Here is a 10642-nt window from a genome sequence, read left to right as displayed (position 1 = left end):
GGCTCTGATTACAGACTATTTGCAATATAACTGCATGTAAGAAAATAACTGTGCGTATCTGGATATTGGATTTGTGCGTATCGCACAAATCCAATTATATATATATATATTGGTCTTGTGCGATAGAATCATATACAAATAAGCAAGTCATGTTAGAGAAATTCAAACGAAGTATACTTATTTCGGTTTGATCGTGACTAAATCCCACTCTCATATGTATGTTTATTCGTACTTCTGACCGGTGTTTTTCGAAAAATATTTAAATTACATTTCTATACTATCAGTTTCGCCAACATCAAAGTCCTTCATGGTATGATGCCATTTGTATTAGTGATAATCTCGACCAGAGCGCCACGATACATTTTATAAATGAATTAAAAAATATTTTTAGAATATCTTTTAAAAGATTGTTTCAGAATGTGAATCTGAGATCAGGAATGCATCGTATAAATTATACTCTTCTAATGTAGGTTTAGCTGTATTCATTTCTTCTGCATGATTTGCAACACTGTCGCAAACATTGCTCAGTACAAAGTAACAAAATGTATCAAACTCCCTTTCAGAAAACAGCTAGCATTAAATTAAGAGATATCAAACATCTGCACATGCACGAATCTGATTCAAGATAATGGCGTATAAAAGAGACATATGATTTTGTTTTTAATAATTTTAATTCTTTATTATTTCTCAAATAAATTACATGTATATTATATAAAATTTAAGCAATAATAATATAATTTCTTACAATAGATTCAGTCAGATTCCAATTTATATCCTTATAATTTGCAAATTGTATGATACATATAACAGAATAATAATAATTACCGTAATGGTTTACAATTAGAGTTTACAGCTTCATAAGACAGATGATATGATCACATGGCGCATTTTTAGGTTGACAAGGTGTTATCATACAGAATATTTACATTTATACACTTCACATGATATGTGTTCAGCTTTCGAACAAACATATATATATATATATATATGTTTATATATATATATATATATATAAACAAACGTTCGAAATATATATAAATATATATTTCGAACAAACATATATATATATATATATATACATACACACAATTAAAAAATATTATTACATGTTTCAGGTTTTTAATGCTCAGAATTCTGTATATCGCCATGTGCTTGTCGGATATTGGTTGTTGTGTGTTGTGTGTAAAGTGTCCAGATCACTATTGACACGGTTTTCCTGTGTAATGTTTCTAATTTTGTTACGCGGCTGTTTGATGTGTTTGCATAGACTGTTAATCCGTATCTGAGTAGGGATTCTCAGATACCATCATATATGATCCGGAGATCATCGCAGCAAAAATAATAATAATAATAATAATAATATAAAATTCGATTTAATAGCAATGTTTAATAATATTAAAAGAAAGAAAGAATTTAAAACATAAAAACAGAGAGAAATTTTTAAAAAAAAATTTCTATCAACAGTTAAAAATGCCATACTTGAATATTTGTTGTAATGAATAAATTGGAAGGAGTCGATTCTTAATATTTAGCGTATGTCAAACTTGTTTGACTGAAAGAGTTTGAAGAAAAAAAAAATACAAAAAATTCTGTATAATCTTTATTGTTAATATTAGAAGAACGTGTGTTGTAAATACATAATATAAAGGCAAAAAAGTATTATTAAAAATTTTAATTGAAATCCAATGTAGAAAATGCAGTTTAGTGCTGACCTCTGTAAAATTATAAGGTGCAATGTCACACAAGATGTTTATTGTATATATAAATATTTTAGCAATCAATAAATTATAAATTATAAATTTAAAAAAATATTATTATTATTATTATTATTACTATTATTATTATAAAACAAATGTCGATATGTAATTTAAACACAATTTTATAGTTTTTCATATGTCATAAAACATCATTAGATTTGTCCACCAGGTTACGTTACAAGTCTGTAACGTAACCTGGTGGCAATAGTCAGCTATAGTTTTCTTAGTATTTCTGAAATAAAATTGCGCAACGTTACTTGGGATCACGCATTGTTATCTGGGAATTTCCTATCCTAAGGGCTAATTTGCTTTTCAGGTTCTGAAGCAAGAAGAAATTCCGATATCAAACGTACTGCGATCCTATAATAATTTTCTTGGAATGGTATATTTTCTTTTTATATTCATTTGGAGGACGAAGCAAAATGTAGGTGTTTCGCTCTACATAATAAAATTTCAGATATCCCCTATACTATAATACATCCACTGTGGTGGAAAGCTAGTTACTAAGAACGTTAATCATGTGGGTGAATGGGGAGAACATTTTCGAAAAACAAGCTATTTCGTAATAGCAAGTAATAAACTCACAAGTTCTTGTGGATAGTGTGTCAACCAGACATGACCTTGCTGCAGGCTTACTCACCTTTGTCGAACTCTTCGCGTAGCGAAGTAGCGTTGCTATAGTAATGCAAACTGCACTGACTGTGTCCAATCAGAAAGCTATGTTCCTAACTAATTTCCAACTATCGCCGCTAGGTAAAAGTGAGAAAACCGACTATACTTTGTGATTGGTTCTAGAAGAATAGGAAGTCAAATGAAATTTAAACGGATTGCATATAAACTTTGACTATAGAAATGCAGCGTGTGTCGTGTTTAAAAATAAAGTTCTGAAACAAAGAAGGGAAAGAAGATAAATTATTTCTGGAAGTACTGAAAAAAAAATTAGGTAAGTATAATTATAAATAAACATAAGTATAAATGTAAAATGGAAGTTAGAATTGCTTGTGCAATTAATTGTATTGCTTTAACAGAAGCACGTTTGATTGCTTTGGTACACTATCTGTTATCAGCTGCAGCGGAAAAACAAAGCATTATTGTACCTTTGTTAATTTATCGAATACTCTCTTGTTTGTCGATAAGTTACCTCTCTAGAGAAGTCGACTCAATTACTTAGAGGGGAAAATTACATTAATTATATCAAGCGCATCAGTTGATTCTAAATAGGTTCAGTAAACATTAAAGACCCTAGTTGGACGGAAGAAGTGAAACAAAGAAATCATTAATTGCTTTGTTGTTGTTGTTGTTTTGTTGATGCTCGCTAATATAATCAAACTGATGAGGTGGCACTTATGTAAAGATTTCTTGCTTCTGCACGGGTGCGAATTGCATAACATCCAGTCACTAGCGGATTACTGACATCAAGCAGTTTTAATTTAATTTAATATACCTTCATATGCGCAGGGCAGAAAAATTATCTTCGACCGGGGCAACAGTTGCCTTTGAGTTACCACTGCATTTGGTGACAGTAACTAAAGCAAATTCTTTTAAGTTAAATTTTAGGCTTAAATAATAAAAAATACTTACATTATTTGATATTTACATATAGTAGAAATCTGACAGTTACCTTTAAGTCAAATTGTGTGGTATTGCATAGTTCTTTTAGGGGAAACTTTTCCTGAAACTCCTTTGACAAACATCAGCAGATAACTGGCTGATTGATGACAACTTTTATATCCAAGAGAATGCATTTCCCCCCTTTTTTCTTTCTTTCTTTCTTTTCTTTTTTTTTTTTTAGTTTATATAAGCGAGGTTTGATGTAAAATAATCAGATTAATTTAATTCAATGAATGATTTTCTTTTATCACCAACAGTCAATATGTAATTATCTTCAATGTACTCTCCGAAGTTGGCAACGCTGTCGTGGTTGAGCAGCACGCCATCAAAGCGTACAGTGACGGTGATTATTCGTAGGAATGTAAACATCCGCTGAGATCAGACAGTAGAAAAATGATGCACGAACACGCATGAAGGCAGTGAAGTGGGTGAGCGTTGAACGGGCCATTGTAAAACTGTCTTTAAGAAAGAGGTGAGTGAGTTCATGGTTAAAAATGCAGGTTGAGAGAGGACAAAATGCTCGTGAATGTAACGAATTATGGGGAAAAGTGCGACGATTATAAAATACTCGACGAGATGATAGGTTAATCAGCTGTACAGCGCTTCTGGGCGTTCTCAAGATGTCGTGCATCATACGCAACACTCACGTGGATGAAACCAGCCTCTAGGACAAGTTCTTATGCTTTCTTAGTTTGGTTTGAATTACTTTATTCGGTGAATTTTGAGTTGAGCAGCGAAGAGTGTTACACTGCTGCAAGCGTTTCACAGATTTAGACAGCGAGGAAATTATAGACGTCAACCGTGTCCATAGAAAAGGCAAAACAACATAAACTTCATATCTGTGTGAAAGAGAGAAAGGAGTTAATTGGTAGAATACGGATCATTAATTAACCTCTGCTCTCATCTGTATCAAATCAAGTATTTTTAGAGATCTCATTGGTGGGGCACCACTCCAAATGTAATAATGTAATAGAATAGAAAAACTATTAACTCTTCAAATTGCTATTTGAATAGTTTACAGCTGTTTATTGCTATTTGAATAGTTTACAGCTGAACAACTGTAAACAGAGTTTATAGTTGTTCAGTTTGAGCTGTCAACTAGCTTGCAGAATGTGTGACTAGAGAAAAAAAAACGTGGGAATCCACTTAGAAATGAATACTCATAAGATTGGAGCAAACTTAATAGGCCTTTAAGCCAAATCTTTTTAAGTATGAGTGACCGCATTTTTTTATGGGAACTATACGATCCATAACAAGTCTTACTCATAAGCACGGAGACGGAGATCCTTTGAAGAATAATGGTGAAGCAAATGCCGAAATTGCCTATCAATGGATTTCTGCTCTGTTTTACAGATGACTAAAGAAAGAGTAATAGGACTGTGATCTGAGCAATTTCCAAACTACAAACGAGAAACACAAAATGTGTAAATGAAGGGGCAGAAATCTTTAGAAAAATACCGTAAAGCAGGAGTCTATTGGAAACTAGAAACAAGGTGCATTTGATCTCCCTCAGAAGAAAAATCAAAGACGGTGTGTCTGAAATGATAGGAGAACGTTTAACAAAATCTCTTGAGTTACAGTAATATTAGAACTCATGATATTTATTCTATTGCTGTTAATGATGAGGTTGAGCCATTGTGATTCAAAATGGGCAGAAGCAGAATTGGAAAAAAATTACGTCGTTAGCTTCTGCATGGAATCAGAATGTATGACTGCCACTTTGGCATATTTCCTGTTTTGTTTTGTTTTTTTTTTCAAAATCATTGTATGATGTGCACATAATTTGTTTGCAGGTATTGCAAGCTTTATTATGGTCAGAAAAGGAAGGTGATTTCGGAGAAAGCCAGTTGCGATATATATACTTGGTCCTTAATTGTTCAGGAGTGTCTAATATTCAGATAGACATCTGTGCGTGATCGCTGTTTAAAAAATAATCTGTAACTTTACATTCTGAATCAATTTAGTTGGGGAATGTAAAGTTAGTTAAAAGTGTGAATATTAAAATACCTAGGGAAGATGATTTTGATATTAAAAATTTGGTCTGAAGAACACCAAGGTTTCAGAATGACCTAAAATAATATATTTTCTGTCATTGGAGTAACAACAGGGAGAGGATGAGGCAAACCGATTTCAGCCAAAGAAGATCAAAATAGGTGATTTTAGATTGCTCACTCTGTCTTGGTGAGTCTATTTTGATCACGTTTAAAACGTGCATTTTATTTTATCATGTATTCATTTTCTCTTTGACTCTTTCGTGAACATTTCAGTTGAAACTGAAAGGGACATGGAATGTGTATGTTAATAATCCTTTGATAAGCTTACACAGGAGAATTTAATCCAACTATTGCGCAATTATAGTCTTATCAGTATTCTCCGAATACGACTGTTACCTTCCTTCGGGCATGTCTGATATCAAAGCAGCATTGGTATTATTTCCTAATCGACCCGGAAGACTCCTGAAGCGTTACTGTTGGTTTCGATCCAATATTCTGACTTGCAAAATAATCGTTTTAAAGCTGCATTTCTCCCTACCAGAAAAATGTTTAGACTATAATGTTCCACAAAACATCAGTCGTATTACTGGTAATAAAGGGGGAGAAGGTTGTGACAAATAAAACAAGGATTTGTATTTATTCATTCAGTCATTCAAATACATTCAGTTACCACATTTCGTATTGGTTAAAGAAAATTTCCAGAGCGAATATTTAATCACAACAAAAGGAAAGCACATTTTGTATTACTTGTAAATCTGATTTGCTAAATGTTGCGATTTTCCTCGCCGTACTTTGTATAGCCGGAAATTTCACCTACGAAATTTTTGCCTGACGATATTTTCGAATAAAGCATGGTTGAAAAGGCTGCCTGACAATCAATTTTCAGTGCAATATCTACGATGTTTCGGTCCTTCTGACATCTGTCCCATCAATGTTCAGTTTGATCTTATAATTATAAAGAGATAATTCTTTTTCTCTTTAAGAATTATTTTTTTAAGTTAGCAAAATATTTCCCCCCAAACTTTTCAGACATACAGAAGAAGATCAGTGTGGGATGTTCAGTTTTTACTAATTATACATCCCCTCTCTGTGTCTGCCATCTATACTTCTTTCTCTCTGTGAAACAAAATTGTTTTTTATTCCCCCTTTGGGGAAATCAATTACCAGTTCTTGGAAAACCGTTATATTTTTTATTATACCTGTCTAACTGGCAATTTGTACGAAGTGGCCATAACAGAATTGCAGTGAGCATTTAGTTTAACTTTTTCTTTTAATGTTTTTTGTCATTTAGAACGAAAAACCCATGGTTACATTTTAACTCTGTCATCTAGTAATTGAAATAATTTATTTCACCTTGTTACCACAACTGGTTTATTTGATACGCTTCATGAAACAAAGCGGGGGAAAAAAGCATAGTCTGGTGTCTGTTTTCCTATTCAGTTATTGAACCTAATGAAGAGAACTGTGCACGTGATATAAACTATAACAGAAATCAATCGAAAATAAAATTAAAAGATCCAAATCATGCACTACTTAGTTTGTGAAGGGAGATCGAAGTTCTCAGAGTATTTTTATTATTACATATTAATCAAAGTACTATCAAATAACTAATTAAATTTTGATCCAATCATTTGATCATCAGACACTATTGGATGTTTTCATTGCACTACTGTCCATATAGTGAATGACGGTAATTACGTCCGAAATGATTTATTGGAAATTGCGTTTACCTCCATAGCTCTAGGGCGCTAGAAGAAAGAAGTAAGTTGAATTCTAGCTGCCGACTATATCTTTTTATAAGCCTTTCTTCAACAAGTTCTCGAGTTAGTCGATCTCTGGCACGGGCAAGCGGGTTTTTTCTCCCGGAAACTTGGGTTCTTCGTCCTGTAAACTCAAGAAAATCGACCATAAAATCCACACTGTTTAAGACGACAAATATATTCAGGATTAGGCGGCAATTGTCAGCCGTCTCTTTACCGGATTCCGTTTATAATTGGTGATAGTCTGGGCCAGCTATCTCTGATTGGCTACCGTTGGAGATCGAACTGCCCAGTCATTCTCTAAAAGTTAGATAGGGCTAAAACATGAAAAAAAAGTGTTTCCGGTGGCGAAGCGAACTCTTCCCCCCCCTCTCTCTCGTTCTTCCTCTCCGTATAGGACCGGCTTACTCGCTTCCCACTGTTTCTGTTTGCATTGTATAGCAGTGGAAGATATTAAAATTATGTGCAAATGTAAACTTTTTGTTAAATGAGTGGAGGAGCTTTATACATAGATGATCATTCACTGCTACAAAGCTTCTATCAAGTATATAATTTTAAGGGAGTTTGGAAAACTCTCGAAGATGATTTCAGAAATGAGCCGTTTTGAGTACGTCTGGAAACACGTAACCTTTTATATAAAAGATCCTAGGAATGCTTCGTGTCAGCGCACGTTTCGAACCAGTAATAACGACAGTACTAATATACTATACGACACGTAGTACATTAGCCATTTTAAGACAAGGAGTTCCATTTTAAGCGTTTAAGTATGCATTCATTCATTGTAATCACGTTTACAGGATTAGTGTCTGCCCTGAATTTAAAAGTTTTTCTAATATTTTACATGGGCCATGATTCTGTACCGAGGTCGGTATGACACATATCTCTTACTTAGAAAGTTTGGATTCGGATCCTGAATACAAATTAATTTTAGATGGAGTGGAAATGTTTTCTTTACACCTCTCTCAGAAACACCCCCCTCCTCCTCCTCCTCCTCAAAATACATAAACCATAACCTGATAAAAACATATATTTCAGAGACATAATGAAAGCGGTTGGAGTTGATTCAGTTTACAATTAACAAGATGTAGCATACATCCAACTAGTGTTTGTATCTTACCTAGCATAAATAAAAAAAAAGTTAGTGGTAGTAGTAACTCAGTTTAAGATTAACGGCTTTTCAACTAGATTAAAAACTATCTTCCAAGTTCAAGTCCTACGACAGAAATTTTATGAAATAATTATAGAATTCCGTAGCATTACGCCCTCTGGAGTACAATGTTTTCAGAAATATTATATGAAAATTAGTGAATGTTTAGCACTAACACTTAAAACGTTTAGGATGAAGGATTTGCACTAAACGTACTACAAACAAAGTAGTCTACTGAAAATCTTATTCATTCGATTTATATGAAACAGAAAAAATCACTTAAATTAATTAAATTTGTAATTAACTGCAAAAAGCTTTTACTGAATATATATATATTACGATAACAAAATCAATAATAAAGCATAATAAAAATAGGTTAAGTAAGCCATATATTCAGCGGTTTTTATAATAGTGTAAGTTTCGTCATAATTCGTATTCAGCACATATAAGAGGACAAAACATGTTCCTCGAACAAGGAGCTATTATTCAGACTTACTGACCATTAATTTCTCTTAATGTAAATCTCAAGGTAAAAAACCAAGCAACAATAGTTAGAAGTCAAAGAGCGTATAATACATTTTTTTTTTTTTTCTTTTTCTACCAAGGTCTTCGTCATCATTTCTGACTCTGGGCAAACATGAAATAAGAACTTTGTTATTTGCTATACAGATTATTATAAAGGAGAAACTAAATAGTATTTAACAGCGTCTTGCAGTAGCAATTAAAATGTTTTGCAGCTCTAGATATCTACCTCTATACAATACATTTTTTTATTATTTCTAATTGATTGAAAAAAAATTATACATAAATTATTAACAGGAACAATATCCCTGTTCAGCAATATCCAAATAACATGTACGCATGTTGTACCGATAATAATAAAACTCTAAAATAATAAACAAGTTTAATATTTTAGCATTTATTATTATTATTATTATTTATTATTATATACGATACGAATTTAAATTATTATACATTTACAATACACAAAATATCAGTGAACACTTTTTCATTTTCCACGGAATTGATCAGTACTCTTTTAGATCCTAAGTTTTGGAAACTGGTACGCGGAGATCACCTTTCATTTTTTCATCTTATCTCATTTCGACTTATATGGAAAGTATATATCTAAATATAGTTATCTGTTTGTGTGCTGTAACTTATCGCAATTTCGCTCAGAGTTGTAATGCACTGTCATGCCAATGAATCGTAGATGATTCACCAAATTTTGGGTTTTTCTTTAGTGTTTCAATAACTGTTATATATATATAACAGTAACAAATGCAACACTCATTGCTACATATTTTTTCACTATCAGCCAATCTGACATCTCTAGTTAATAATCAGCACATTCATAGAATCGAATTACTAAGATTTTCCACTGTTTTTTTTTTTATATCTTTTGAGTCAAAAAGATTCTATTACTAATATATTCCTGGTATCATCTCCTATTATTTTTGAAAAGAATTGAAAATGATTACATTTTCCCCAAGTGTGATTGCAATCACTGGTCATTTAATAAATGCATTCACCCTCTGAATAATTTTTCTGACACATTTCACATTAAAACAGCTTACACTCCATTATTTGGAAATTACTCGCATCTTCTACTTACGAGTTCATTTACTCGCTATCCATTCTGAAAGCTGTTGTATTATTCCATGAATGTTGACAAATTATATATATATATTTATTATTTTTTTTTTTTGTACTAATGGTGACAGGAAGTAATCAAACGTTCCGTGTTAGCAGCTGCTTCTCGCTCTTGTTCGAGCATACTACCCTCTCCAAAAACAACACCATATCCTGGTGCATTGAAATTGTATGACGGATGCAAATAAAACACAAAATGATATTGAATTCTATTTGAAAGAGATGATTACTTATTTGGTAAATATTGGACATTGATGGCAATGGCCAGAAAGTATGAGTCATGGACTCATGTTCGTTGGAAAGCTTTGGGGTTAGTTTTGCTCTTTTATTTTAAACATTACATAAAAACAAACAGGTATCTCGAAAGGTTTATTTTATTTATTTTTTAAAATCAGGAATCTGTTCTAAACAGGTTAAGAAATAAGATCGAAATAATTTTAAATTAAAAAAAATTGTAAGAATTATAGTGTTTTGTGGTATTATTTTGCATCTCAAACGGCTGGATCACAGCAGCTGCTTTTCAAGGTATGCTACACACTCAACTAATCGAGCAAATTAGAAGTATTCAAACAATATAAAATATAGAGAAGAAATTTGGCAGTTTTACATAATCTTCTTATAGAATCTTTTTCTTTTTTTCTCGCAAAAATGTTGATTTAAAAAAAAATAATAATAAATTAGAACTTATAGGACATATATGACGTCTTTGTTTGTCTATTC

General features: G+C 32.3%; 1 protein-coding gene across 2 annotated transcripts in view; it reads left to right on the top strand.

Moving 5' to 3' along the window:
* The first annotated feature begins 2573 nt into the window (after positions 1–2573).
* Positions 2574–10642, top strand: part of LOC150109892 (immunomodulatory peroxidase-like) — an 88383-nt gene continuing 80314 nt past the window's right edge. For both annotated transcript variants that reach the window (XM_090397214.1, XM_090397204.1), the window contains exon 1: positions 2574–2700. The gene's annotated coding sequence lies outside the window, so the exon portion shown is untranslated. The remainder of the gene's footprint in view (positions 2701–10642) is intronic.

This window comes from Typopeltis vanoorti, chromosome 1 (assembly GCF_054136105.1).
Source record: "Typopeltis vanoorti isolate ZY-2024b chromosome 1, IOZ_Tvanoo_1.0, whole genome shotgun sequence".
In the NCBI taxonomy this organism is placed as follows: Eukaryota; Metazoa; Arthropoda; class Arachnida; order Uropygi; family Thelyphonidae; genus Typopeltis; species Typopeltis vanoorti.
This window is presented reverse-complemented; position numbering and strand designations above follow the sequence as displayed.